The sequence below is a fragment of the Musca autumnalis genome, unplaced genomic scaffold, assembly GCF_047663935.1.
Source record: "Musca autumnalis isolate F117 unplaced genomic scaffold, ASM4766393v1 scaffold_3, whole genome shotgun sequence".
NCBI lineage: Eukaryota > Metazoa > Arthropoda > Insecta > Diptera > Muscidae > Musca > Musca autumnalis.
Genome location: NW_027411866.1, coordinates 253,865,688 through 253,893,607, shown reverse-complemented (window position 1 = coordinate 253,893,607; position 27,920 = coordinate 253,865,688). Strand labels below are relative to the sequence as shown.

General features: G+C 34.4%; 1 long non-coding RNA gene across 1 annotated transcript in view; it reads right to left on the bottom strand.

The window, feature by feature from the left end:
* The window catches only part of LOC141399367 (uncharacterized), a 292,628-nt gene extending 267,492 nt beyond the window's left edge, over positions 1-25,136 (bottom strand). Inside the window, exon 1 of the long non-coding RNA XR_012411827.1 lies at positions 24,585-25,136. This is a non-coding gene — a long non-coding RNA (uncharacterized lncRNA). The remainder of the gene's footprint in view (positions 1-24,584) is intronic.
* Positions 25,137-27,920: the final 2,784 nt, after the last annotated feature.

Genomic DNA, 27,920 nt, shown 5'->3' with positions numbered 1-27,920 from the left:
ATCTCCATTCTACACACCAACACTAATACTAAAATTCAAAATTGCAGTTCCTTAGTTTAGCAAATACCAAACGGTTCCAAATTTAGTTCCACTTATAACATTTCATACACATAAGTAAGAATTTCCGAAACTACCTCCATATATTAATCCCACACTTATTTCCAAATTTCAGGATTCCAGCTCTATGCGATCACACACATCCAAAATGTACCAAATTTAGTAAACATAAGTACGAATTTCCAAAACCTCCTCCATATCTCTATCCTACACCGCAAAAGTAATCTTAATTCCAAAGTTCGGGATCCGAGCTCTATTCTTTCATCCAAATTGAAATTGTACCCCCATTTACTACCAATTATTACTTTGCGTACACAAAAGATAAGTTTCCAAAACTACATCCATATCTCTATCCTACACTTCAAGTGTAATTTCAGGTCTTAATTTCATGATTCCAGCGCTATTCGTTCACCCAACTCGAAAATGTACCAAATTTAGTACCATGTACCATCTAGTTCAGAAAGGTACGATTCCAAAACTTTTTTTCAATATGACACTCTAACAGTGATCTTAATTCCAAATTTTAGAACTCCAACTATGTTCGTTCACCCAAATCCAAATTGTACCACATTTAGTCCCATTTAGTAGCTTTAATACACATAGGTACGATTTTCCTAAACCTCATTCTTATACTCCAACAGTAATCATTGTTCCAAATTTCAGGTTTCCTGTTCTATCAGTTCTCACAAATCCAAATTGTATCAAATTTAATACCATTTAGTACTTTTCGTACAAATAAGTACGAATTGACTAAACTACCTCAATCCTATACTGCAACAGAAATCTTAATTCCAAATTTTATCATTGTATCACTATCTCTGTAACCAAATCCAAATTGTACCAAATTTGGTACTTTTCGTACACATAAGTACGAATTTCCAAAACTACCTCATTCCTATACTACAACAGTAAGCATAACTCCAAATTTCAGGATTCCAACTCTATCTGTTCACCCAAATATAAATTGTACCAAATTTAGTACATTTAGTACTTTCCGTTCCCATAAGTATGAATTTCCAAAACTACCTCAATCCTACACTCCATCAGTAACCTTAATTCGAAATTTCAGGTTTCCACGTCTATCTAAATCCAAATTGTACCAAATTTGGTACCATTTAGTACTTTTCGTACACATAAGTATGAATTTCCAAAACTACCTCAATCCTACACTCCATAAGTAATTTAATTCCAAATTTCTGGATTCCAGCTCTATCCGTTCACCCAAATATAAATTGTACCAAATTTAGTACATTTAGTACTTTCCGTTCCCATAAGTATGAATTTCCAAAACTACCTCAATCCTACACTCCATCAGTAACCTTAATTCGAAATTTCAGGATTCCAACTCTATCCGTTCAACTAAATTGTACCAAATTTAGTACCATTTAGTACTTTCCGTACCCATAAGTATAAATTTCCAAGACTAACTCAATCCTACACTCCAAAAGTAATTAAATTCCAAATTTCAGGATTCCAGCTCTATCCGTTCACCAAACTCCAATTTGTACCAAATTTAGTACCGTTTACTACTTTTTGTACCCATAAGTAAGAATTTCCAAAACTACCTCAATCCTTCACTCCATCAGTAATCTTAATTCCAAATTTCAGGTTTCCATGTCTATCTAAATCCAAATTGTACCAAATTTGGTACCATTTAGTACTTTTCGTACACATAAGTATGAATTTCCAAAAGTACACCCATATCTCAATCGTACGCTTCAACGGTAATCTAAATTCCAAATTTCAGGTTTTCAGCTCTATCCGTTCACCCAAATCCAAATTGTACCAAATTTAGTACCATTTAGTACTACTCGTTCACATAAGTACGAACTTCAAAAATAATTTCCTTATATCAACACCACTTCCCAACCTTGATTTCCTTACCAAATATGAACATTGTAGCTATATCCGCCCAAAATATACAATTGGTACCAAATTTAGTAACTTTTCGTACACTTATAGGGCGAATTTCCAAAAACCCTTTGGTACATCTTTCTAACTCTCCATCAATGACCTTCATTCCAAATTTCAGAATTCTAGCTCTTCCCGTTTGCCTAATACGAAGGGTACCATATTTAGTACCTTTTAGTACTTTTCGTACCCTTCCAGTTCGAATTTCCAAAAACCCAGCCTTATCTCACCCCTACACACCAACAGCAACCCACACTCAAAATTTCAAGCTTCTAGCTTCAGCCGTTTCGTCTGGGCGATGATCTGTCAGTCACTCAGTCACTCACTCACTCACTCACTCACTCACTCATCACTAAGCTCTTTTATATATCGACACCTCCAAATAATAGTATGCTAAGTCTGAAAAGTGAGTTTTGCAGGAGAAGCTCTCAAAGTTTACAGTTTTCTTTGACCTTCACTACTATTCTGAGTAAACATTTGTTTATAACTTCTGTTCGGATTGGCCGATCATTACCAAAATTTGACAGAATTTAAGTTAAAGGACGTAAAATGTAAAAATGTAAAGAACTTGAAAACATGCTAAGTCGACTTAGCATACTATTGTTTGGAGGCGTCGATATATAGATTAAACGAGTTTTCTCTACGACCATCCTAACCATACGAGTATTTGTATGAATTTGCATAGGATTCCATTGTCTACTGATTACGAGGGCTGAACGATAACTATCTGGCCTAACAATGAAAACGCGAATATTTGCCACCAAAAACGTTTTCATTGTTTTCTTAAGTAGTCTCCAGCATGATTTATACACATTTTCCTGCGCTCAAACCTATTGGCGAAGCACTTTTTCCACTCCGACTGAGACACCTCCAAAACATGATTTTAGAACGTTTTTCAGCAGCTTCAGGCAACAAAAATAGTTGACCACGCCTTTTGTTCTTGATGTGCTGGAATCAATGAATTCATTGGATCCCCAGTCAGGGCTGTTCGACGGATGACCCACGTTTTGTCAGTTCAAACATACGCTGGTTTGAATCGATGTGTGAGAGACCACATTGCCATGATGCAGAATGATTTATCTACTCTTGTTAGTTTTTCGAACTTCTCAGGGGACTTCAGGCAAACAAATTATAGTGTACCACTCAGAATTTACCGTCCTATGTTAGTTGGCGGAAGAGATGCCCAAGGATGCCTCTATCTCACGGTATTTAACATGGCGATCTCGTATTATACGTTCATGCACGGCCTATTTTTTCTGGCACAACGACCTATTTTGGGCGACCCTCAAGACCTTCATTCATTAAACCAGTTTTTCATAGTCCTATAGGAGGCTCCTTTATAGACATACAGCGATTTAATTTGATCGATACACTCTTGCGGTGATTATCCACGTCAAAAGTTGTGAAAAATTCTTGGACGAAAATGTTCACAAGTAAATTCCATTTTTTTGCCAAGTGATTTTTTCAAGTCACTGTAAACAACACATAACAGGGCCGTACGACAAACTGTCCTGAGTAAGTCTAGGCTAAAAACTGTCAAACTATTCAATAAAGAATGGGCGCCTGGAAATACGCGGTGTTGCCTAAGCCAGGTAGTTTTCGTGCAGCCCTCGTACATTCCAGCAAAATTTCAGATCCATTAGTCATTATGTAACCCATTACAAAGTAATGTAAACAAAAATAGATTCTTGAGGAGTAAGTTTTGAGTACGGTGGCGTAGAGCGTGCCTATAAACGACCCTTAATGTTCGTACGCGTGGCCTAGTTTGTTCGTTTACAACGAAATACTGAGAATATATTCACTATCGAAGTCATTGAATATATTTGACTTACAGTTCTAAAATTTTCTAATATACTCACTTCAATAGCTATAAATTTATTAGTTGTATCCCCAATACCAAATACACCACCGTGAAAGGCCATTACAATACTTGCGAATAAAGTTAAAATAAAATCAAATCCATTGTTTCCTTAGCTAATGAATGAACGCTCAAACGAATGAAAAATGATGTTCGACATAAAAATTTATTCATAACAATTTTTATGGTTTCGGTAAAGTTAAACGATTTCTCATCGAAATCAAACAAAAACCCCCGTTTAATGTCACACGGCTGTTGATGTCCCATTTGCAGTTTCTGGTTGCAGATAACAAGGAAAACAAAGCAAAAAAAATATTTCACACAAAACTTAATTGAGCTTGACGTCGATGAGGACGACGGCTAACTGACTGACATGGATCTTCTCACATAAACAATGCACACACACAGTAGCCATGGCACAGGGCTATCCTTCAACTCAGTTGAGTTCAGCTCAGAGTTCGCAAAGAATAAAGCTATTGACAAAAATATGAATTGTCATTAATCAAAGTGGTGGAATATGAAACGAGTGTACGTTCGAACCAACCGAATGAGGACAAATAAACAACGTGCAATGGAAAATTGCCAGGATTCAATGTCGCGAGCATGGAGGAGATTCACGTTATTTTAGGGGTGGTATGAGGCAATGTGGAATTGTCATTTTAAATTGGTAACATTCATTGACAACTGTAAAATAGAAAAAACAACAATAACAAACAGTGATTAATGACTACAATTGCAACAAACACAATGAGAGAACGGCGTAGTTAAAATCAACACCAATACAAATGCCTCCAGCATTGATTTCCTTTACCATTGCCACACAGGCAAATGAATACCGAGGAAACGGAAACCAAAGGTTGTCTACTCGATTGAGTTACAACAATGCCGATGATGATGACGAACGGAATAAACACCACATGCCGGACGGTCATGAATCAATTTGATACTCTCCACAACGACATTCCATAGCACTTTGGGATAACAAGGTGGAATAACCTCCAACTTTGGGGCCAATGGAATGTAGCAAAATTGTTTGGTATAACTCAATTGCTCAATTTATTATTGTACAGCAGCTTTAAACTATGCGGATTGTTTTTGTCTCAACATAGTTTGAATTCAAATGAAATAAGGACAAAACTAAAAAGCTGGCCCATCTCTTAATTTCTTAGGAAATATTTTGGAAGTGGTAATCCCCTTCCACTCATTCCAAACAATGTTATCCGAATAAATTAAAATTACTTAGAATTTGCTTCGCTTTACATCTTAACAAAACGAAGCTACAACAAAATTCCTAAATCTCTTCTATTTATCTTCGAAATGAGTAGCAGGGGTTAAATTACAATTTTTCATATTCCGCTTTGACAAATTCTTGCATCTTTTTCCTAGGATGATGATTCCTCTCATTAATTAAATAAATTACTGAAATTTTACCTTAACTCTTGCCATATTGCCGCTGCTAAACGCTGCCGTTACCACCGCTGAGATTTAATTACAAAACGCATATTTGTCAAACATTTTCCACAAACGGGGAATCGCATTACAACAACACAGGAATATTATTTCTCACATTCACAACACTGAAGTAGATGATGAGGAGATTGCAGGGTGGGCATGGCATGGCATGGCATCTAAACGTCGGCAATTAGCAACTTGAGAATTTCAAGAGGAATGCTTTTGAAAAATCCTTTCGTTTTAAGCAGTGCCATTGCCACCAACATCGTCATCATGTGTAACCTGATGTCGCTGACTTTGTTGTTGCTTTGAAATATCCTTTGCAAAACTCCTGCACTCCAAATAGCAGCGGCAGCTGATAGATACTTCAAGATGATGACATTGTTGATGATACTCCTTTGAAGTGGTTTCTTCAAAAATAATTTGATCAACTTTTTCTGTTTGTAATTTATCTCAGTTAACTCTCGTGGTGGCTTTTTCATATTCAAATGAATTCAGTTATAGATTAGCTGCTTACCTCGAGGCAAACATTTAATAAGGGAAAGAATTTCAAAGTAAAAAATAAGAGAATATTTGTGATTTTTAAAACATATTTTTCAAGGACCAGAAGACCCACAAACGTGGATTTTTTAAAGAATATTTTTCAAGGACCAGAAGAGCCACAAACGTGGATTTTTTAAAGAATATTTTTTCAAGGACCAGAAGAGCCACAAACGTGGATTTTTTAAAGAATATTTTTTCAAGGACCAGAAGAGCCACAAACGTGGATTTTTTAAAGAATATTTCTTCAAGGGCCAGAAGAGCCACAAACGTGGATTTTTTAAAGAATATTTTTTCAAGGACCAGAAGAGCCACAAACGTGGATTTTTTAAAGAATATTTTTTCAAGGACCAGAAGAGCCACAAACGTGGATTTTTTAAAGAATATTTTTTCAAGGACCAGAAGAGCCACAAACGTGGATTTTTTAAAGAATATTTCTTCAAGGGCCAGAAGAGCCACAAACGTGGATTTTTTAAAGAATATTTTTTCAAGGACCAGAAGAGCCACAAACGTGGATTTTTTAAAGAATATTTTTTCAAGGACCAGAGGAGCCACAAACGTGGATTTTTTAAAGAATATTTTTTCAAGGACCAGAAGAGCCACAAACGTGGATTTTTTAAAGAATATTTTTTCAAGGACCAGAAGAGCCACAAACGTGGATTTTTTAAAGAATATTTTTTCAAGGACCAGAAGAGCCACAAAGTGGATTTTTTAAAAATATTTTTCAAGGATTATTAGAGCCACAAACTTAGGTTTTTTTAAAAAAATATTTTTCAAGGATTATTAGAGCCACAAACTTAGGTTTTTTTAAGATTTTTTTAAAGAATATTTTTTCAAGGACCAGAGAGCCACAAACGTGGATTTTTTAAAGAATATTTTTTCAAGGACCAGAAAACCCACCAACGTGGATTTTTTAAAGAATATTTTTTCTAGGACCAGAGAGCCACAAACGTGGATTTTTTAAAGAATATTTTTTCAAGGACCAGAAAACCCACCAACGTTGATTTTTTAAAGAATATTTTTTCAAGGACCAGAAAACCCACCAACGTTGATTTTTTAAAGAATATTTTTTCTAGGACCAGAGAGCCACAAACGTGGATTTTTTAAAGAATATTTTTTCAAGGACCAGAAAACCCACCAACGTTGATTTTTTAAAGAATATTTTTTCAAAGACCAGAAGAGCCACAAGCTTGGATTTTTGAAAGAATATTACTTGAAGGACCAGAAAAGCCAGAACGTGGATTTTTTTTAAAGAATATCTTTTCAAAGACCAGAAGAACCACAACGTGGATTTTTTAAAGAATATTTTTTCAAGGACCTGAAGAGCCACAAACGTGGATTTTTTTTTTAAGAATATTTTTCAAGGACCAAAAGAGCCACAAACGTGGATTTTTAAAGAATATTTTTCAAGGACCAAAAGAGCCACAAACGTGGATTTTTAAGGAATATTTTTCAAGAACCAAAAGATCCACAAACGTGGATTTTTAAAGAATATTTTTCAAGAACCAAAAGATCCACAAACGTGGATTTTTAAAGAATATTTTTCAAGAACCAAAGAGCCACCAACGTGGATTTTTAAAGAATATAAAGAATATTTTTCAAGGACCAAAAGAGCCACAAACGTGGATTTTTAAAGAATATTTTTCTAGGACCAAAAGAGCCACAAACGTGCATTTTTAAAGAATATTTTCAAGGACCAAAAAAGCCACAAACGTGGATTTTTAAAGAATATTTTTCAAGGACCAAAAGAGCCACAAACGTGCATTTTTAAAGAATATTTTTCAAGGACCAAAAGAGCCACAAACGTGGATTTTTAAAGAATATTTTTCAAGGACCAAAAGAGCCACCAACGTGGATTTTTAAAGAATATTTTTCAAGAACCAAAAGAGCCACAAACGTGGATTTTTAAAGAATATTTTTCAAGAACCAAAGAGCCACCAACGCGGATTTTTAAAGAATAATTTTCTAGAACCAAAAGAGCAACAAACGTGAATTTTTTAAAGAATATGTTTTCAAATACAAGAATAGCCACAACGTGGATTTTTTAAAGAATATTTTTTCAAGGACCAGAAGAGCCACAAACGTGGATTTTTTAAAGAATATTTTTTCAAGGACCAGAAGAGTCACAAACGTGGATTTTTTAAAGAATATTTTTCAAGGACCAGAAGAGCCACAAACGTGGATTTTTTAAAGAATATTTCTTCAAGGGCCAGAAGAGCCACAAACGTGGATTTTTTAAAGAATATTTTTTCAAGGACCAGAAGAGCCACAAACGTGGATTTTTTAAAGAATATTTTTTCAAGGACCAGAGGAGCCACAAACGTGGATTTTTTAAAGAATATTTTTTCAAGGACCAGAAGAGCCACAAACGTGGATTTTTTAAAGAATATTTTTTCAAGGACCAGAAGAGCCACAAAGTGGATTTTTTAAAAATAGTTTTCAAGGATTATTAGAGCCACAAACTTAGGTTTTTTTAAAAAAATATTTTTCAAGGATTATTAGAGCCACAAACTTAGGTTTTTTTTAAGATTTTTTTAAAGAATATTTTTTCAAGGACCAGAGAGCCACAAACGTGGATTTTTTAAAGAATATTTTTTCAAGGACCAGAAAACCCACCAACGTGGATTTTTTAAAGAATATTTTTTCTAGGACCAGAGAGCCACAAACGTGGATTTTTTAAAGAATATTTTTTCAAGGACCAGAAAACCCACCAACGTTGATTTTTTAAAGAATATTTTTTCAAGGACCAGAAAACCCACCAACGTTGATTTTTTAAAGAATATTTTTTCTAGGACCAGAGAGCCACAAACGTGGATTTTTTAAAGAATATTTTTTCAAGGACCAGAAAACCCACCAACGTTGATTTTTTAAAGAATATTTTTTCTAGGACCAGAAGAGCCACAAGCTTGGATTTTTGAAAGAATATTACTTGAAGGACCAGAAAAGCCAGAACGTGGATTTTTTTTAAAGAATATCTTTTCAAAGACCAGAAGAACCACAACGTGGATTTTTTAAAGAATATTTTTTCAAGGACCTGAAGAGCCACAAACGTGGATTTTTTTTTAAGAATATTTTTCAAGGACCAAAAGAGCCACAAACGTGGATTTTTAAAGAATATTTTTCAAGGACCAAAAGAGCCACAAACGTGGATTTTTAAGGAATATTTTTCAAGAACCAAAAGAGCCACAAACGTGGATTTTTAAAGAATATTTTTCAAGAACCAAAAGATCCACAAACGTGGATTTTTAAAGAATATTTTTCAAGAACCAAAGAGCCACCAACGTGGATTTTTAAAGAATATAAAGAATATTTTTCAAGGACCAAAAGAGCCACAAACGTGGATTTTTAAAGAATATTTTTCTAGGACCAAAAGAGCCACAAACGTGCATTTTTAAAGAATATTTTTCAAGGACCAAAAGAGCCACAAACGTGGATTTTTAAAGAATATTTTTCAAGGACCAAAAGAGCCACCAACGTGGATTTTTAAAGAATATTTTTCAAGAACCAAAAGAGCCACAAACGTGGATTTTTAAAGAATATTTTTCAAGGACCAAAAGAGCCACCAACGTGGATTTTTAAAGAATATTTTTCAAGAACCAAAAGAGCCACAAACGTGGATTTTTAAAGAATATTTTTCAAGAACCAAAGAGCCACCAACGCGGATTTTTAAAGAATAATTTTCTAGAACCAAAAGAGCAACACACGTGAATTTTTTAAAGAATATGTTTTCAAATACAAGAATAGGCACAACGTGGATTTTTTAAAGAATATGTTTTCAAATACAAGAATAGCCACAACGTGGATTTTTTAAAGAATATTTTTTCAAGGACCAGAAAAGCCACAACGTGGATTTTTTAAAAGAATATTTTTCAAGGACCACAGACGTGGATTTTTAAAGAATATTTTTCAAGGAGCAAAAGAGCCACAAACGTGGATTTTTAAAGAATATTTTTCAAGGACCAAAAGAGCCACAAACGTTGATTTTTAAAGAATATTTTTCAAGGACCAAAAGAGCCACAAACGTGGATTTTTTTAAAAGAATATTTTTTCAAGGACCAGAAGAGCCGCAAACGTGGATTTTTTAAAGAATATTTTTTCAAGGACCAGAAGAGCCCCAAACTTGGATTTTTTAAAGAATATTTTTTCAAGGACCAGAAGAGCCGCAAGCGTGGATTTTTTAAAGAATATTTTTTCAAGGACCAGAAGAGCCACAAACGTGGATTTTTTAAAGAATATTTTTTCAAGGACCAGAAGAGCCACAAACTTGGATTCTTAAAAGAATATTTTTTCAAGGACCAGAAGAGCCACAAACATGGATTTTTTAAAGAATATCTTTCAAGGACCAGAAGAGCCACAAACGTGGATTTTTAAAAAAATATTTTTCAAGGGCCAAAAGAGCCACAAACGTGGATTTTTTAAAGAATATTTTTCAAGGACCAAAAGAGCCACAATCGTGGATTTTTAAAGAATATTTTTCAAGGACCAAAAGGGTCACAAACGTGGATTTTTAAAGAATATTTTTCAAGGACCAAAAGAGCCACAAACGTGGATTTTTTAAAGATTATTTTTTCAAGGACCAAAAGAGCCACAAACGTGGATTTTTTAAAGAATATTTTTCAAGGACCAAAAGAGCCACAATCGTGGATTTTTAAAGAATATTTTTCAAGGACCAAAAGGGTCACAAACGTGGATTTTTAAAGAATATTTTTCCAAGGACCAGAAGAGCCATAAACGTGGATTTTTTAAAGAATATTTTTCCAAGGACCAGAAGAGCCATAAACGTGGATTTTTTAAAGATTATTTTTTCAAGGACCAGAAGAGCCACAAACCTGGATTTTTTAAAGATTATTTTTTCAAGGACCAGAAGAGCCACAAACGTGGATTTTTTAAAGAATATTTTTTTCAATGACCAGAAGAACCACAACGTGTATTTTTTAAAGAATGTTTTTCAAGAACCACAACTGCCACAAACTTGGATTTTTTAAAGAATATTTTTCAAGGACCAACTAACCACAAATGTGGATTTTTAAAAAATATTTTTTCAAGGACCAGAAGAGCCACAAACGTGGATTTTTTAAAGAATATTTTTTCAAGGACCAGAAGAGCCACAAACCTGATTTTTTTAAAGAATATTTTTCCAAGGACCAGAATAGCCATAAACGTGGATTTTTTAAAGAATATTTTTTTAAGGACCAGAAGAGCCACAAACGTGGATTTTTTAAAGAATATTTTTTTCAATGACTAGAAGAACCACAACGTGTAATTTTTAAAGCATGTTTTTTAAGAACCACAAGGGCCACAAACTTGGATTTTTAAAGAATATTTTTCAAGGACCATCTGACTTCAAAAGGAATTTATTTTCCGACTTTAAAACGTGGAATTTTTTCAAGGACGTTTCCAATAATTTTTCTCAAGGGCCAACTAACCTCAAAACCAGGATTTTGTAAATAATTTTTCTCAAAGACCAACTAATTTGAAATTATGTTTATTTAAACATTTTATTGGCACCAATAACTAACCTCAAAACGTGGATTATTTAAAAAAAATTGTTTCCGACAACTAACATCTAACACGGTGCTCTTGAAGCAACTTTAAATGGAAGGAGCTAACACCTGAAAAGTTTTTGCGGATTCTGAAACTCTGAGAAAAATCAAAAAACAAAAAAATCGCCGGAGCGCTTTTTAAATAAATCGCAATTCAAATTGACATTTTTATGGTTTTTAGGTTTTCACGATTTTGCTTGGAAACCGCAATTCCAATCGAAATAGAACTAAAGAAAATGTAGCTATGAAAATTCTCTACAAGATTGACCTGTATGGTATTTTCGCAGGTCTCACTGTTTTTGAGATATAGAAGTTCAAATTGGAGCAATGCATTGACTGTATCTCCTCATAAAAAAGGTTATGACGGTGAAACCTACGAGAATTTTCATAGCTACAACATTTCGAATAAGACTTGTAGTTTCCATGCAAAATCGTGAAAACCTAAAAAACCCTTAAAAATGCCGACTTGAATTGCGATTTATTTAAAAAGCGATCCTGCGATTTTTTTTGTTTGTTTTTTGATTTTTCTCATCTATGGACATTGTACTTTCAGAATCCACAAAAACTTTCCAGGTGTAAGCACCTTCCATTTAAAGTTGATTCAAGATTATTTAAAGACTATTTTTCAACCAACAACTGATTTTTTCAACAGTATCCCCAATGTATGTGACATTTCCTTTAATCTAATAACCACAATTTTTCAAAATGAAAAATGAATCATAGTATTTCCATTAAATCTCTGATAAAACTACAATGAGAAGTTACATTTCTATTAGAAATGGCGATAAGAAAAGAACATAATTCCATATCAATAATCCGGTCGATGTCGGCATGTGTTTGTACTAAAACTAAAACATTAGAAAACTATTATTAGATATTCTTCCAAGAACACACCCTCTTAACTGTATTACCAGCCAACAACACCCTCTTCCGCACATCCTAATGCCTTGTGTTGGCAGCTAATAAAAATCATTGAACAGTGTGTGTAACCAATCGATGGAGATTCCCGAAGCTAATATCAGATATGAACAAATCTTAGGAAAAGGAAATAGATCCTTAAGGCACTACACAAAACCGCCGCCAATACAAATGTAAATGTCAACTAAGTTTTATTTATCTTCACTGGTAGCTGCTGGTGGGTGGAGGAAATATTTGTGGAATATCCTAAAGGAAAACAATTGTGCTGATACCATCATTATGAGCGTTTTGAAATAAAGAAATATTGTTTGTTGTAGGGAAGGAAGTTTTGTCGAGGGGGAGAGTTTCGCAAAGGGATAACTTGTTTGCGGGTAACATTTTATTCGTTTGTTATCAGCAACAAAGAGAAAAGCTTTTGTTTTATTACACACTTCTTCTTCTTATTTTGATTCGGTTTCTTTTGTCAAGTTGATGTTATTGTTGTTATCATTATTATGGTTGTAGTTATTGTTGTAAGTTGGGGATTTATGGTTGGAGGACATAGTGTCGCCGCCATTATAACAAACAATGTGTCCCTCCCCCAACTTTGCTCATTGTGTCAAAGACGATAGTCCTTTGTTTACACGCACTTGCTGGTGTCATAATCAGAATTATATAAGTATCATTGCAATTCTGTACAAGTGGAGGACGAGAGAAAAAGTTGTGGCACTTATAACACAGTACGTAGAAAATCTAAGGAAATTAAACTGAACACATAATGAAAAAATTATCTTCAGCTTACTTTTTGAGATTTCACGAGAGTCGGGACATGAGTAGCTTTGATTTTTAGAGCATTTTTAGTCGGTCAAGATTTTGCTAAATAATTTTTTATATTATTCGTATATTATTTAAATGGCAAGAGGGTGTAGAAACGGTTATTTGTCAAATGTTTACAGATCAAGTGCAGGACAGACGTAAATGTTGATTTTATCCTTTAAATAAAATTAACATTTTCACACTCCACATCTACATATATCACCTTCACATTTTGTTATCTTCATCGAAAATAACAGTGAACAAATCTATGAAAACAAGAAATGTCTATTCTAAAACACTGTACCACGAATGTCATCATGTGCTACTCTGTCTCAAAAATGTAATTTTTCCAACATTCAAAATCTCATCACAGACACAATTTAAACGTATTTTCATTTGCCCAATGGAAATTAAAACGTTTTCATTTATCCTTGAGGGAAACCAAAATGTCTTTTTCGCGAAAATTTAACAAAAGATAGCAAATAAAATTACAATAAAAAATATGAACATAATTTTTTAATGTTGCCAATATTATTCTGATTCGTTTCTCTAATCTATTCTCCCTCAAAACAAAGTTTCAAATTTTAGCGAAAATTGAGATATGGGAAAGTTATTCAAAAACTTTGAAAAATGCAAACAAAATAAACCATAATTTTTATTTGACGATGTTTCAACCCTAAAAAGATACAGGAAAAAGAGATAAACAATTGTGGTTAAAGAAAAACATGTAATATCCAAAAAATGTATCCCCCATAAATTTGTTGAAAACATTTGTCCAAACAGTTCAAAGGCGGAAATAGTTTAGAAAATAATTTTTGTGAGATTTACATTGTTTCCCTTGTTTTGAAAGGTTTAAATTGTTTTCCCAATATTTTTTTGAATTTAAAACCAATTATGTAAGAAAAGTTATTTAACAAAAATAGTTATGTAACAAGATTTATGCAAGCTCAAATAGGCATACACCTTCCTGTGATGCAGCCAAGGGGCTACCCTTAACATTGAATATCCTTTATGCGGCCCACACATTATGAACATGCAAGACAGAGGAGGTACTTAAAGGAATGGATTGACATAGTCAATTACACTGTGCGACACGAAAATTATTAATTATTATTATTAATTATTAAAAAGACAGAAAATAAGAAGACACGTGTCCCGGCGTTTTTCCTTATCACTTCAACTTTATCGGCCCCCAAAGACCTGAGGCCTTGATGACAAAAGGGATCATTTTGTCAGGCACATATCTTCTAAACCGCTAAGAATTTGGGTTTACTCGTAAAAGAAAAGTTGTAGCTCTCGTCTTAAGGAATAATAATTGTGAACACATAAAATCTATTTAACCTCACCTTCAAGGTCAAAATCGTCAAGGCCAAATTTCCTTTTTATACCCTCAGCCCTTAGGCTAAAGAGGGTATTTATACCCTCAGCCTTTAGGCTAAAGAGGGTATTTACACTTTGATACGACCAATAATGTGCCTCATAGAAATAATGGTTTTAGACCCCAAGTATGTTTGGACGATATCCGTTTCAGACAATTTTGAGTCGATCTATCTATGTCCGTCCGTCTGTCTGTCTGGCTGATGCGCACGATAACTCTCGAACGAATCAATCGATTCGGTTCAAGTTTTGGGTATCGAAATATTTTGTCCAGATTTGATTTAAGTTCGAAGATGGGCCATATCGGTCTACTCCTTCAGTAGTGCGATTCTGTAACTTTTTTAATAGCGAACCGACATCGGTAGTTAACGAAAATATTCCGTTGAGTTAACGAATGTGCTATTCTGTAACTTTATGTTACCGATTGTAGAAATCGTTAACTCATACCGACGAATATCAATGTGAAGAAAAATTTCAATTATTATATTTTAATATTAATTAAAATATATTTTGAAGCTGAAAACATTATTTCGTCGCGAATACAAAATATAAAGCGTTTAAGAAGGAAACAACTCAGATTTTTGAAGGAATGTGGCTCAAATGTGTGTCTTTTGGATGACTACGGATGCCAGTAAAGAAGCATTTCTTAAGATGTTTTTATTGTGTGTGTGATTTAAGAGTAATAAAAGTGATAAAACCATCATTAATTTTTTAAAAGCGCAGTTGTATTTTTTTTATATGTATGGAAATTCAGAACAGTGTAAAAAGAGCTAGTTTCGCCATATGATGAATTAGCTTTGATATTTGACATGACTTAAGCCCCTTCAGTGATCGTGGATCCACGTTACCGTCATTTGAGTTTATGTATTCACATATTCAATTCACGCCCACAAGTAAAAGTATAGTAATACTTTTCACGTGTTGGCCTCAATGCTAAATTAAAGCCAACGAAAGCCTCTTAGAAAGATAGTGTTAAGGACATTGGTATAGGTCTTACATAGCAGTACCACACTTGAGTTCTTCTGAAGCATTAGCTAACGTTTTTCCTCTTTAATAAGTAAACAAAGGTTAGCGCAGTCTTCATATGTAGGGTAGCATGGGGCAGCTTCACCACTGTTGCGCCTTCACCAGCGCCGATTTAGTTGATGCTACATAAAGGTGGTACAAGGGAAAGTTATGAGTTAATCGAAGATCTACAAGTTCTCTTTGATGGTATTTACGCAGCTTCAATAAAATCGGCGCTGTCGAAAGCACAACATTGGCGAAGCTACCCCATGTTATTCTACACAGTTAACACTTATGTAAATGCCTTAAGAAGATTTTTCTCAATAGGGCGGAATTTGCCTTGTGTGCCCTCTTTACGATCTTCATATATGTTCATATAAAAACGCCGTTGTTAAAAGAAATTATCAAAATAAATCAATAATGTACTGTCGTTAAGAATTAACGATTACTTTTTTTTGGTTGTTAACTTAACAATAATTTTCGGTAATTAACGACAAAATTTACCGACAAAAGTCGTTAAAACTAATTACAGAATAGCACTTACCGAAAATTATCATTAACTACCGACATTCGTCGTTAATTCTGTCGTTAAGCAGTTACAGAATCGCACTACAGGTACCTCCCCCACAAAAATTCAAAAATGTTCGGAAAAATTGTCCACACGATAACTCTTGATGGGAGTAACCGAATTAGTCCATACTTTGCACATCGTGACATTTCTACCAGACATAGATGAGGTTCCAATATGCACCCTATTGGTCCTCTCTTTCGGGTACCTCCCACACAAAACTTTGCTTAAGTGCAGTTTAAGGCTGATCTCGAATCGCTTTGATTTTTGCTGCAGCCACTTGTATTTTTTTCAGGAGCAAGTCCATACTTCTTCAGAAATCAGCACGAAAACTGCAGACAACCCATATAATACCATTTGTCGTATTTGGAGCGCACTATAACTCTCGAACGGATCAACATATTTGGTTCAAATTTTGGGTCTTTCAATATTTTGCCCAAACTTAGTTTAAGTTCGAAGAGAGCCCATATCGGTCCACACCTTCCGGTACCTCCCCCACAAAGGTTCAAAATTTTTCGACAATATTGTGGGCATGATAACTCTAGGAGGGAATAACCGAATTGAGCCAAACTTTGCTATTGGTAATATTACTGTCAGGAATAGATCGGGTTCTAATATGGACTATACCGGTCCACTCATTTGGGTACCTCCCACACAAAATTTGGAAAAAGTATAGTTTAACAACTCTCTGATCTTATTAATTTGTGATGCAGAAGGTTGCACTTGCGGCCCCTGTTACGACGTTGTAATTTTTTTTTTCGTGGGCAAGTCCATACTTCCTAAGATAATGACCCAAAAAGGTCCAGAAAATCCTACCGGCACCACCTAAACTGGCTAATGTGTAAAATAACCCTTTAAGAGAGAAATCGATTTAGCTCAAACTTTGTAAATTGAAAAGTAAAATTGTAATAGATTTAAATTCAGAAAATTAGCTACAATATTTTTAATTATATAGTCTGTAAGGAAAATATCCATAGACTAATAAAGAAAAAGAAATAATTATTGCCTACAGATTTGTAATAGGTCCGAATATGCACTACATCGGATCACTCCTACGGGTACACCCTACCCGGGAAAAATTCACTCGTCTTAGATCATTCTGAATTTTGTTGCAACATGTAGTTTTTTGCGGTCCTTTCCATCCTGAAAAATTTTCCCAACAGCTAAAAAACCTACAGAAGTATTGTGTTATTTTTTTTCTTCGGGTACGTGGCTGAGGGTATATCTCTGTCGGCTCAGCTGACTTGTTATTTTAGTTGATGGCAATTCATACTAGCGAAGTAAAGAAACTCATAAAACCTCTTAGTTTTCAGATATTCCCGGTTTAAAACCTACAGGACCCTGTTTACATGTAATATGACCTGGTACTCCATTGGTACGTATGGTAACCCTCCTAGTACGGATATTAGATGACTAATATTACCAGTACAAATTTTCAGTGTGCGTTTCGATGTTGCGTTGTTTTGGTTTCGAAGCGTGATTATTATTTTTTTTTTTTTTTTTTTTTTTTTTTTTTTTTTTGACAATAAAAATGTGATTAGTTGAGATGAAAATTGTATCAGTTGAAGAACAAGTTCACCATTATGAAAGTCATAAGTTTGCCAAATCGTTATAGATTTTTTTATTAATCTTGGTGTCATTATTATATGTGTTCTTTTACTATCTGGTGGATTTGAAAACGCAAAATAAACCAATTTAGAGGCATTCAAAATATAATTTTTACATTAAAAGTTAATGCCAAGAAGCTCCTCCTTGAAATTCAATCATCACTTTTAACTTTATGTTAAGCGGAACGCTCTAAATCTGTTCGATAAATCCAAAATATAACAAAAGAAGACTTGTAATAATGGGGGTTGGTCAAGGAAAATGTCAATAATTTTGAAAAATTATCGGACAGTATAGGGAGTTGAAGTTGAACATTGGGGAAAAAATATCAAATTTTAATTTTTGATCCAAATTTGAAATTGTGGGGCAATATTCCGACAAATCACGAAAAACCAAACCCTTACCTTTGAATTAGATTATATCAATAATAAATGATGTAAAAATATCAATTAATTATATCAATAACATAAATCATATAAAATGAATTCCATTGGTAAATAGTGACCTGAGGAAGTGGTGTAGGGTATCACATGGTCGGCCCCGTCCGACTATAGCATCTTACTTGTTTTAGTATAAAAGAATTTTCCGTTTATTTGTTAGCGTAGACGAGATTTGCTCCTGTCCATAGGAGAAAGCCCTAAATCCCCGGATATTTATAAAAAACGTTTGATTTAAACGAACATTTCTGAACTACCTGTAGTGCGATTCTGTAACTTTTTTTAATAACGAACCGACATCGGTAGTTAACGAAAATATTCGGTTGAGTTAACGAATGTGCTATTCTGTAACTTTATGTTAACGATTGTAGAAATCGTTAACACATACCGACGAAAATCGATAGGAAGGAAATGTCAAATATTATATTTTAATATTTATTAAAATATATTTTGAAGCTGAAAACATTATTTCGTCGCGAGTACAAAACATAAAGCGTTTAAGAAGGAAACAATTCAGATTTTTGAAGGAATTTGGCTCAAATGTCTGTCTTTTGGATGAATACGGATGCCAGTAAAGAAGGATTTCTTAAGATGTTTTTATTGTGTGTGTGATTTAAAAGTAATAAAAGTGATAAAACCATCATTAATCTTTTTTAAAAGCGCAGTTGTATTTTTTTAATTAAAAGTGTTACGGACATTGGTATAGGTCTTACATAGCAGTACCACACTTGAGTTCTTTTGAAGCATTAGCTAACGTTTTTCCTCTTTAGTAAGTAAAACAAAGGTTAGCGTAGTCTTCATATGTAGGATAGCATGGGGCAGCTTCGCCACTGTTGCGCTTTCGCCAGCGCCGATTTAATTGATGCTACATGAAGGTGGTCTAAAGGAAATTTATGAGTTAATCGAAGATCAAAGAGAACTTTGATGATCTTTATGCAGTTTCAATAAAATCGGCGCTGGCGGAAGCACAACAGTGGCGAAGCTGACCCATGTTATCATACATAGTTAACCCTTATGTAAACGCTTTAAGAAGATTTTTCTCAATAAGGCTTCTCTACACTTCTCATTAACATAACATATGCTCATATAAAAACGCTGTTTTTAAAAGAAATCAACAAAATATTGCAATAATGTACTGTCGTTAAGACTTAACAACAACTTTTTTTTGGTTGTTAACTTAACAATAATTTTCGGTAATTAACGACAAAATTTACCGACAAAAATTGTTAAAATTGGTATACAGAATAGCACTTACCGAAAATTATCGTTAACTACCGACATTCGTCGTTAATTCTGTCGTTAAGGAGTTACAGAATCGCACTACTGGTGGTAAAAATTTCAAATAGATTTGAATGCAGCTCAAACGTACAATATATATAATATATATTATGTCCACCTATTTCCCCACAGAAGTTTCAAATTCCGAACCAAAATATTATCCGACCATCTCAATGTCCAAAATTGTTTGGACTATCCTGTACCAATTGGAAACTTTTTTGTGGCCTAGTGGATTTTAGTGAATAACAAATCGGTGCGTTTTTATTCAAATCGTTAGAAAATACCTATGCATATAATCTTTATAGTTTAGAAACGGAGGAATAAATGATAGAATTTACATACACATAGCCCAGAAAGTCTGCGTTCACCTTACTACTTTTTAAAAATGATGCTAAAACTTTAATAAATAGGTAAATGAGATCAGTTTATCTTTCATAAATATGTTATTGACACTCTTTAGTACCAGAATAAAAAGAAAAATTCCAGAAAATATGTTATTATTACGAAGATAACGGTAAAAAAGTGTTACAACTGCTAAATTAGAGCCCCAAAAAGTCTGCGTTCACTTTGTATGTTGCAGTAATACCGTTAGTTTTTTGGGATTTTTTTGAAGTTTTCTCCGCTTTTTAATCAATATTGTCACAACTGGTCATTCTGTGAGGTCGCTTGCACACTTAACTTAAAAAAAGTAAGTTATTTCAAGAATGGAAAACAAGGGCAAAGAAATTGGCATCCATAAAAGGAAAATTCTAGTTAAATTATGGAAAAAGCTATCGAAATATTGGCGAAACTGTAGGTAGAACATATTAGTCTATACATAGAGTGATAATTAACTATAAACAAACCGGAATATTTACGTCAAACCCCAGATCTGGGCATTATATAGGAGCCAAAACCTTACAACCTCAGCAGTATGCTTTGAAACGATATGTTGTTGCAACCAAAATTTCGTAGCTAAGCCAAGTTCTTCTGCATTTTGGTTAAAATTGCGCTTCATGATGTTTAGGTAACCATACTTGTCCATTGTCGATTCAATAAATACAAGTTGGCCCACTCCAGAAGCTGCTACACACCCCCAAACCAAAACAGTACCCTCGCCATTTTTTACAGTGTAAAACAAGATTTTGTTTTTCAAGCGCTGTTGGAGCTTTCTCCAAACAGTTTGAAGTCCTTTCATTGCAAACATATATAACAAGCTTTCGTCCGAAAATATGACTTGATTCCGGAATACTGGAGGCTTGTTTATGTGTTCATTAGCAAATTCAATATGCTCCTGCCTGTTCACTAGTGATATGTACGGCTTTCGCCGTGCGACTATACCGTGATATCCAGCTTTATGCAGTATTTTTCTGGCGGTTTGTGCACAAATACTTTTTTTGGATGCCATTTTCACATTTTCAACAATTTTCGAAGGAATTATCGGACTGTTTGTTTTAACTATATTAGTTATGTTACGCTCGTCCCGTTCTGATAATATTTTTGACCGTCCAAAACTGAGCTTTGACCGTCCAGATCTGGGCTTTGACTTCAAAATTCCGATTTGTTTATAGTTAATTATCACTCTATGTATAGACTAATATGTTCTACCTAAAGTTTCGCCAATATTTCGATAGCTTTTTCCATTATTTCCCAGAATTTTCCTTTTATCGATGCCAATTTCTTTGCCCTTGTTTTCCATTCTTGAAATACTTTACTTTTTTAAGTTATGTGTGCAAACGACCTTACAGAATGACCAGTTGTGACAATATTGATTAAAAATGGGAGAAAACTGCAAAACAATCCAGAAAAACTAACGGTGTTATTGCAACATACAAAGTGAACGCAGACTTTTTGGGGCTCTAATTTAGCAGTTGTAACACATTTTTACCGTTATCTTCGTAATAATAATATATTTTCTGGAATTTTTCTTTTTATTCTGGTACTAAAGAGTGCCAATAACATATTTATGAAAGAAAAACAGATCTCATTTACCTATTTATTAAAGTTTTAGCATCATTTTTGAAAAGTAGTAAGGTGAACGCAGACTTTCTGGGCTATGTGTACCTTTATCGTGCAGTGTAAAGTCCTTGAAGTCATTTCATTCCAACACTAAAATCGCCTCTTTCCCACAATACACTCATTAATTGTCCCGAACGTAAACAAACCGATCAATTGATTCCATACACGACTTGAACGAACACCCGCACAAAAAACGCATTTACATTCGACGTAGTGTCATAAAGAAAATACAGAACTGTTTGCCAATTTTGTTGTTGTTTTTTTTTCGAACAAAATAATTATTTTTACACTAGCTTCTCTTGAAAATGATAATTTAGTATTCTTTCGAATCGAAAACATTTATTAATTTTTCAAACTTCTTTTTGCATTAATTTCTCCCCAACAGTCTCCATCGCAAAACTCCATTCATTATTCTCCAAATGTAAACAAAACGCTTTAGTATGTACACAACTAAGGACACGACCAACCCTTCCAGCTAGGAGAACTGGACCGACTCGAACGGATCTGCCGATTGGGTCCAAAATTTGGCCTTAGTAATATTTTGTTCAAACTTAGTTTAAGTTCGCAGATGGTTTATATCGGTCCACTCCTACCGGTGCCTCTCCCACAAAAGTTCGAAAATGTTCGGAAAATTTGTGCGCACCATAACTCTTGAAGGGAGTAACCGGTTTGGTCCATACTTTGCACATCGTGAAATTTCTACCAAACTCAGATGAGGTTCCAATATGGACTCAATCGGTCCACGCCTTCGGGTACCTCTCACACAAAATTTTGGAAAAGTTCAGTTTAGGACCTGCCCTCAAATCGTCTGCCCTCAAATCGTTATGATTTTTGTTGTAGCAGCTTGTATGCACGGCCCCCTATACGGCGGTACAAATTTCATCAGGGGCAAAACCATACTTCCTGAGAAAATAGCCTGAAAGGTTCAAAAAACCCCTATGACACCGTGTGTAAAGGTTGGAGCGCAAGATAACTCTCGAACGGATAAGCCGATTCGATCCAAAATTTGGCCGTCATAATATTTTGTCCATACTTATTTTAAGTTCGAAGATAAGCCATATCGGTTCACTCCTTTAGGTACCTCCCCCACAAAAGTTCAAAAATGTTCGTGCAAATTGTTCGTACGGTAACTCTTGAAGGGAGTGGCCGCATTGGTCCATACTTTACACCAGATATAGATCACTACCAGATATAGATCAGTTGCACATATGGATTATATTTGTTCACTTTAAGACCTGATATGGAATCACTGTGATTTTTGTTGAAGCAACTTGCATTCGCTGCCTCAATTACGATGGTAAAAGTTTTTGCAGGGGCAAGTCCATACTTCTTGAGCAAACTTCCCGAAGGGTGTAAAATCTCCCTATGGCACCATATGTAGTGGCTGGAGATCCATTCTTTTTTCTTTAATCCTAATCAACATTTTTGTCTGTTCCAACGCTCAAAATGTTTAAAACCCCCTAAATACATACGTTTTTTTGGGAAATAATGTTTCAATATACACAGGCTGAGGGTATATCTCTGTCGGCAAAGCCGACTGATAATTTTTTACTAGTTCATTTTGATATGTTTTATTAGTTCCCTGATGCGGTTTATTCTTCTGAGAACCTCTTCGTTCAGGGAATATTCTTCTGAGCATTAAGTTTTGTTTGTGTGCAAATTCTTTCTACTAATCACCATGAACTTAGTCTTTTGTATATCAATTCCCAGCAAACCAATCGTTCCGACATCGTAACGAAATCGGAACAAAAATCTGACGATACGTCCGATATCTGATCTGAAATCGTAACGATATCTTAACGAAAGTTGTATGAAGTGGTTGACATAATTTCGGAACGAAATGTCGGAGCGACATCGGCTCGATTTCGGTCCGATTTCGTAACGAAATCTGTAGAAAATCCTTTTGAAATTCGGAAAGGAAATTTCTTTCCGACATTCGTTCCGAAATCGGAACGAAATCGGTACAAAATCTGAACTCTCTCCGAAAAATCGTTTAGAAATCGGAACGAAATCTGAACGACTTTGCTTCCGAAATTGTTCAGACTTGTCGGAGATCAGACATTTGGTTTGTTGGTTTGTTACCCCATATTTTTTACTGTATTCAGTGAGTCTATTCATAGGACTTTGTAGTCCGGACATAGTGGTGTCGTCGACGTACCGAATGTTGTTCATATATTTATTTTTGTTTTTTGTATCTTCCTAGATATTAAAAAAAAATACTTGTTGAAATTTACGTTCAGAGTATATATTAAATAGTAGTGGAGATAAGACACATCCTTGTCGAAATCCTTTAATATTTCTTCTTTGCATTTGCATATCAAGTATTGTTTATTTGTTTTTAATCCCTATCCGCATACAAAGCCATTTTATTATGATTTTAATATGTTAGGTGTTTTTATTGAATCAAGTGGAGCTCATTTGTTGTTAATTACAGCGCTCTATAGAGGCGCATATATGTTACAGAGTTTTGAATAGCAAAGCTAAAACTTCGTTTATACTATACACTTATACGATGATTAAGTGCATTATCTCGATTTATTTGACATATATTGTATGAAAATGACAACTTAAATCCACAGGATTTGCAAAACCAAGCATAGTCTAAACGTGGTATAAGAACATAAGTAGATCGCAATAGTGAAATAAAAAAATCAGTACAATACTTACATTAGCTTTAAGTAAACGATTTATTTTATTTTCACGTGATTATTGCGAATTGTATGTATGTGTTCTTTTCATAGATTATTAAACTACTGTCATCATTCATTCATTTTGTTTATTTTAATTTCTTTAAGTGTAATAAATATACGTATTATATTAAAATAAATTTGTTTAATTATGGTTATTTTGTCGCCAAAAAAAACCTAACAATTTCGCCTAAACTTAATTTTTGTAAGGTGTACTTATCTGTGCCACTGTATATCTTGTAATCCTGATTTATTTTTTCCAATAGTACAGTGTTTTTTTCAGGAGCATATTTCTAAATTACCAATTTTAAAAATGTCTAATCGATTTGAGTGCTGTCCAAACATACAAACTGCTCCTAAGATATATAGGAGTTTGTATAAGATACATACGTTTCAGATTCCAACTAAAAACACGTCTTATTCGAACATCTCAGTGCACAAAATTTTAAAGTTTTTTAGAGGATAACAAATCGATGTGATTTCATTGAAATCATTATGCTTCTAATTTGAATAGTTTAGGAACAGTAGAATAAATGATAGAACTTACATACATACCTTTGCCGTGCAGTGTAAAATCTTTGAAGTCATTTCATTCCAACAATAAAATAGCACCTTTCCCACAAGACACTCATTAATTTTCCCGAACGTAAACATACCGATCAATTGATTTCAAACACGACCCGCACAAAAATAAAACACGCATTTATATTCGACGTAGTCACATAAAGAAAATACAGAGTTACTTGCCAATTAATTATTTTTATACTAACTTCTCTTGAAAATGATAATTTAGTATTCTTTCGATGTGAAAACATTTATTAATTTTACAAACTTCTTTTTGCATTAATTTCTCCCCAGCAGTATTCGTCTCCATCGCAAAACTCCATTCATTATTTTCCAAATGTAAACGCGGACATGTCTCTCACACACGATGACGCACTCACACACGAACTCTCGCACAAAACAAAAACAACGCACACATCAAAGGAAAAGAATAAATTCCTTGTCAATTTTCTATTATTTTTTCTAAGAAATTTGTCATAATTTTATAAAAATTTCATTGGAAAACATTAAATTGATGTTTATTTTTCACTTTTCAACTAAAATCACAATGCAATATCCTCTGAATTTTACATAATTTACAAACGAAAACTTAACTATTTACCGAGCAACCGAATCTCACGAAAAATGCACAATAGGAAACAATAACAAACAGGTGGCAAAGTATTGCCAGGCTTTTTTAATCGATCAGTTCCTTGATGTCAACAATAACAACGGTACTTTAATAAAGCTGACATATCATGAAACCAAGAATTTTGTGTGTCCTATATATAGGACATTGTACACATTGGGGTTATTATGGTATTTATGGTTCCATTAAGAAAGAAGACGTTATAATTAGGCCTCAGATTATTTCGTTACTAAACCTTCATCCTTATGTAAAGAGGACCTTACACCGACTCTAGCATCGGTTTGAAATTTTTACCACATGTAAAAAAATATCCTCTAGTGGAATTTTGTAACTAATTCTTTGAGTTACTGGCAACACAGTTGCTATCGGTAGGACTTAGCGACGATTTTATTTGGGTTGTTAACTTACCGAAAAATTTCGTTAATTACCGAAATTATAAGCATTTTAATCTTACCGTTTTTTGTCGGTAACTCAAAAAATGAGTTACAGAATTCCACTACTGTAGTGGGATGAATAAAAAGTAGTCGCTAGCCTCTACCGACACAAACAGTGATGCCAACTTTTCTTTATGTTTTTAGTCATAATTTTGCGATTTAATTTTACCGATTTTTGTCGGTAACAGCAGAAATGAGTTACAGAATCCCACTACTGATATCCTGATCACAACGATATACAGTTTTCCGCGAGATATTTGTCTTCACTTTCCGGAAATGTCTTGCTAAGGGGAAACCCTTGGGTCGGTTAAAAATGGTATCATATGTAGTCATTGTTATCCTGTAGTACGATTATCTAACTCATTTGTATACCCTCAGCCTTTAGGCTATACACTTTGACACGATAAAAATGTGCCTCATCGAAATAATGGTTTTAGACCCCAAGTATGTTTGGACGAAATGTGTTTTAGACAATTTGGAGTCGATCTAGCCATGTCCGTCCGTCTGTCTGTCCTGCTGGCTGGAGCGCACGAAAACTCTCGAACGGATGACCCGATTCGGTTCAAATTTTGGCCAATATTTTGCCCAAACTTAGTTTAAGTTCGAAGATGAGCTACATCGGTCCACTTGTTCCGGTACCTCCCCCACAAATGTTCGAAAATGTTCGGAAAGTTTGTGCGCACGATAACTCTTGAAGAGAGTGACCGATTTGGTCCATACTTTGTATAGCATAAACTTTCTACCAGAGTTATATGAGGTTTCAATATGGTCTCAATAGGTCCACTCCTTCGGGTACCTCCCACACAAAATTTCGGAAAAGTTCAGTTTAGGGCCATCTCTCGAAGCGCTTTGATTTTTATTTTAGCAACTAGTATTCACTGCCCTCCATACGACGGTACAAGTTTCATCAGGGGCATGTCCATACTTCCTGAGAAAATAGCATGAAAGTTGCAAAAAACCCCTTTGACACCGTGTGAGGTGGTTGGAGCGCAAGATAACTCTCGAACGGATCTGCCGATTCCATCCAAAATACGGCCTTAGTAATATTCTGTACAAACATAGTTTAAGTTTGAAGATAAGCCATATCGGTCCACTCCTTCAGGTACCTCCCCCACAAAGGTTCAAAAATGTTCGGAAAATTGTTCGTTCGGTAACTCTTGAAGGGAGTGGCCGAATTGGTCTATACTTTACACATCCTAATATATCTACCAGATATAGATCGGGTTGAAATATGGACTTTATTTGTCCACTCCATCCGGTACCTCCCACACAAAATTTCGGATAAGTTCACTTTAAGACCTGCTCTCAAATCATTTTGATTTTTCTTGAATCAACTTGCATTATAGGGGCAAGTCCATACTTCTTGAGAAAACAGCCCGAAAGTTGTAAAAAAAAACCCTATGGTATCATATGTTGTGGCTGGAGATCCACTTCCATAACGGTCAATGTCGATCCATTCCTTTTAGTATCTCTTCCGCAAAACTTTTGATCTTTAATCCTAATCAAAATTTTTGTCGGTTCAAACGCCCAACATTTTTAAAACCCCCTAAATACATACGAATTTTGGAAAAAAAAATTGTTTCAATATACACAGGCTGAGGGTATATCTCTGTCGGCAAAGCCGACTGATACTTTTTTCCTTGTTTGAGTTACCTACAAAAATCGGTAAAATTAAAACGCAAAATAATGGATGAAAAGTTCAAATAAAAGTTGACACTACTCTTGCTATCGGTAGAACTTTACAACTATTTTTTAAGTATAGTACACATTGACAAGCGAAACTGACGGTCATCGAGGTATATTTCGTGAATATCAAAGCCTAACTGAAAATTTTCTTTTGTAATCTCTAAATAATGCCATATATAATGTATTTCAAACATTTTTAGCTAAATAAAATTTGTCATTTGCCGGAAAATTATCCTAAAAGTACGTTGACTGTCAGTTTTGAATGATAGTGTGTACTCCCCTTTAGTCGTCGCTAACTTACCGAAAAAATCGTTAATTACCGAAATTATAACAAAAAAAAAAACAAAAAAAAACAATGTTCCACAACATCCCATACGGGACAAGGGAGACTTCTCTCATATCAACGAGTGCACCCCGATTCATATTTAGCTCAATGATATGGGACCTACTGTTTATCGCCGAGTCCGAACGGCGTGTCCTAAGACACCACTTATAGAGAAGTTTTTCAAGGCTGAAATACTCAGGAAATGTCGCCAACATTACTGAGGGGTATTTTGCCACCGTTGAAAAATGTTTGGT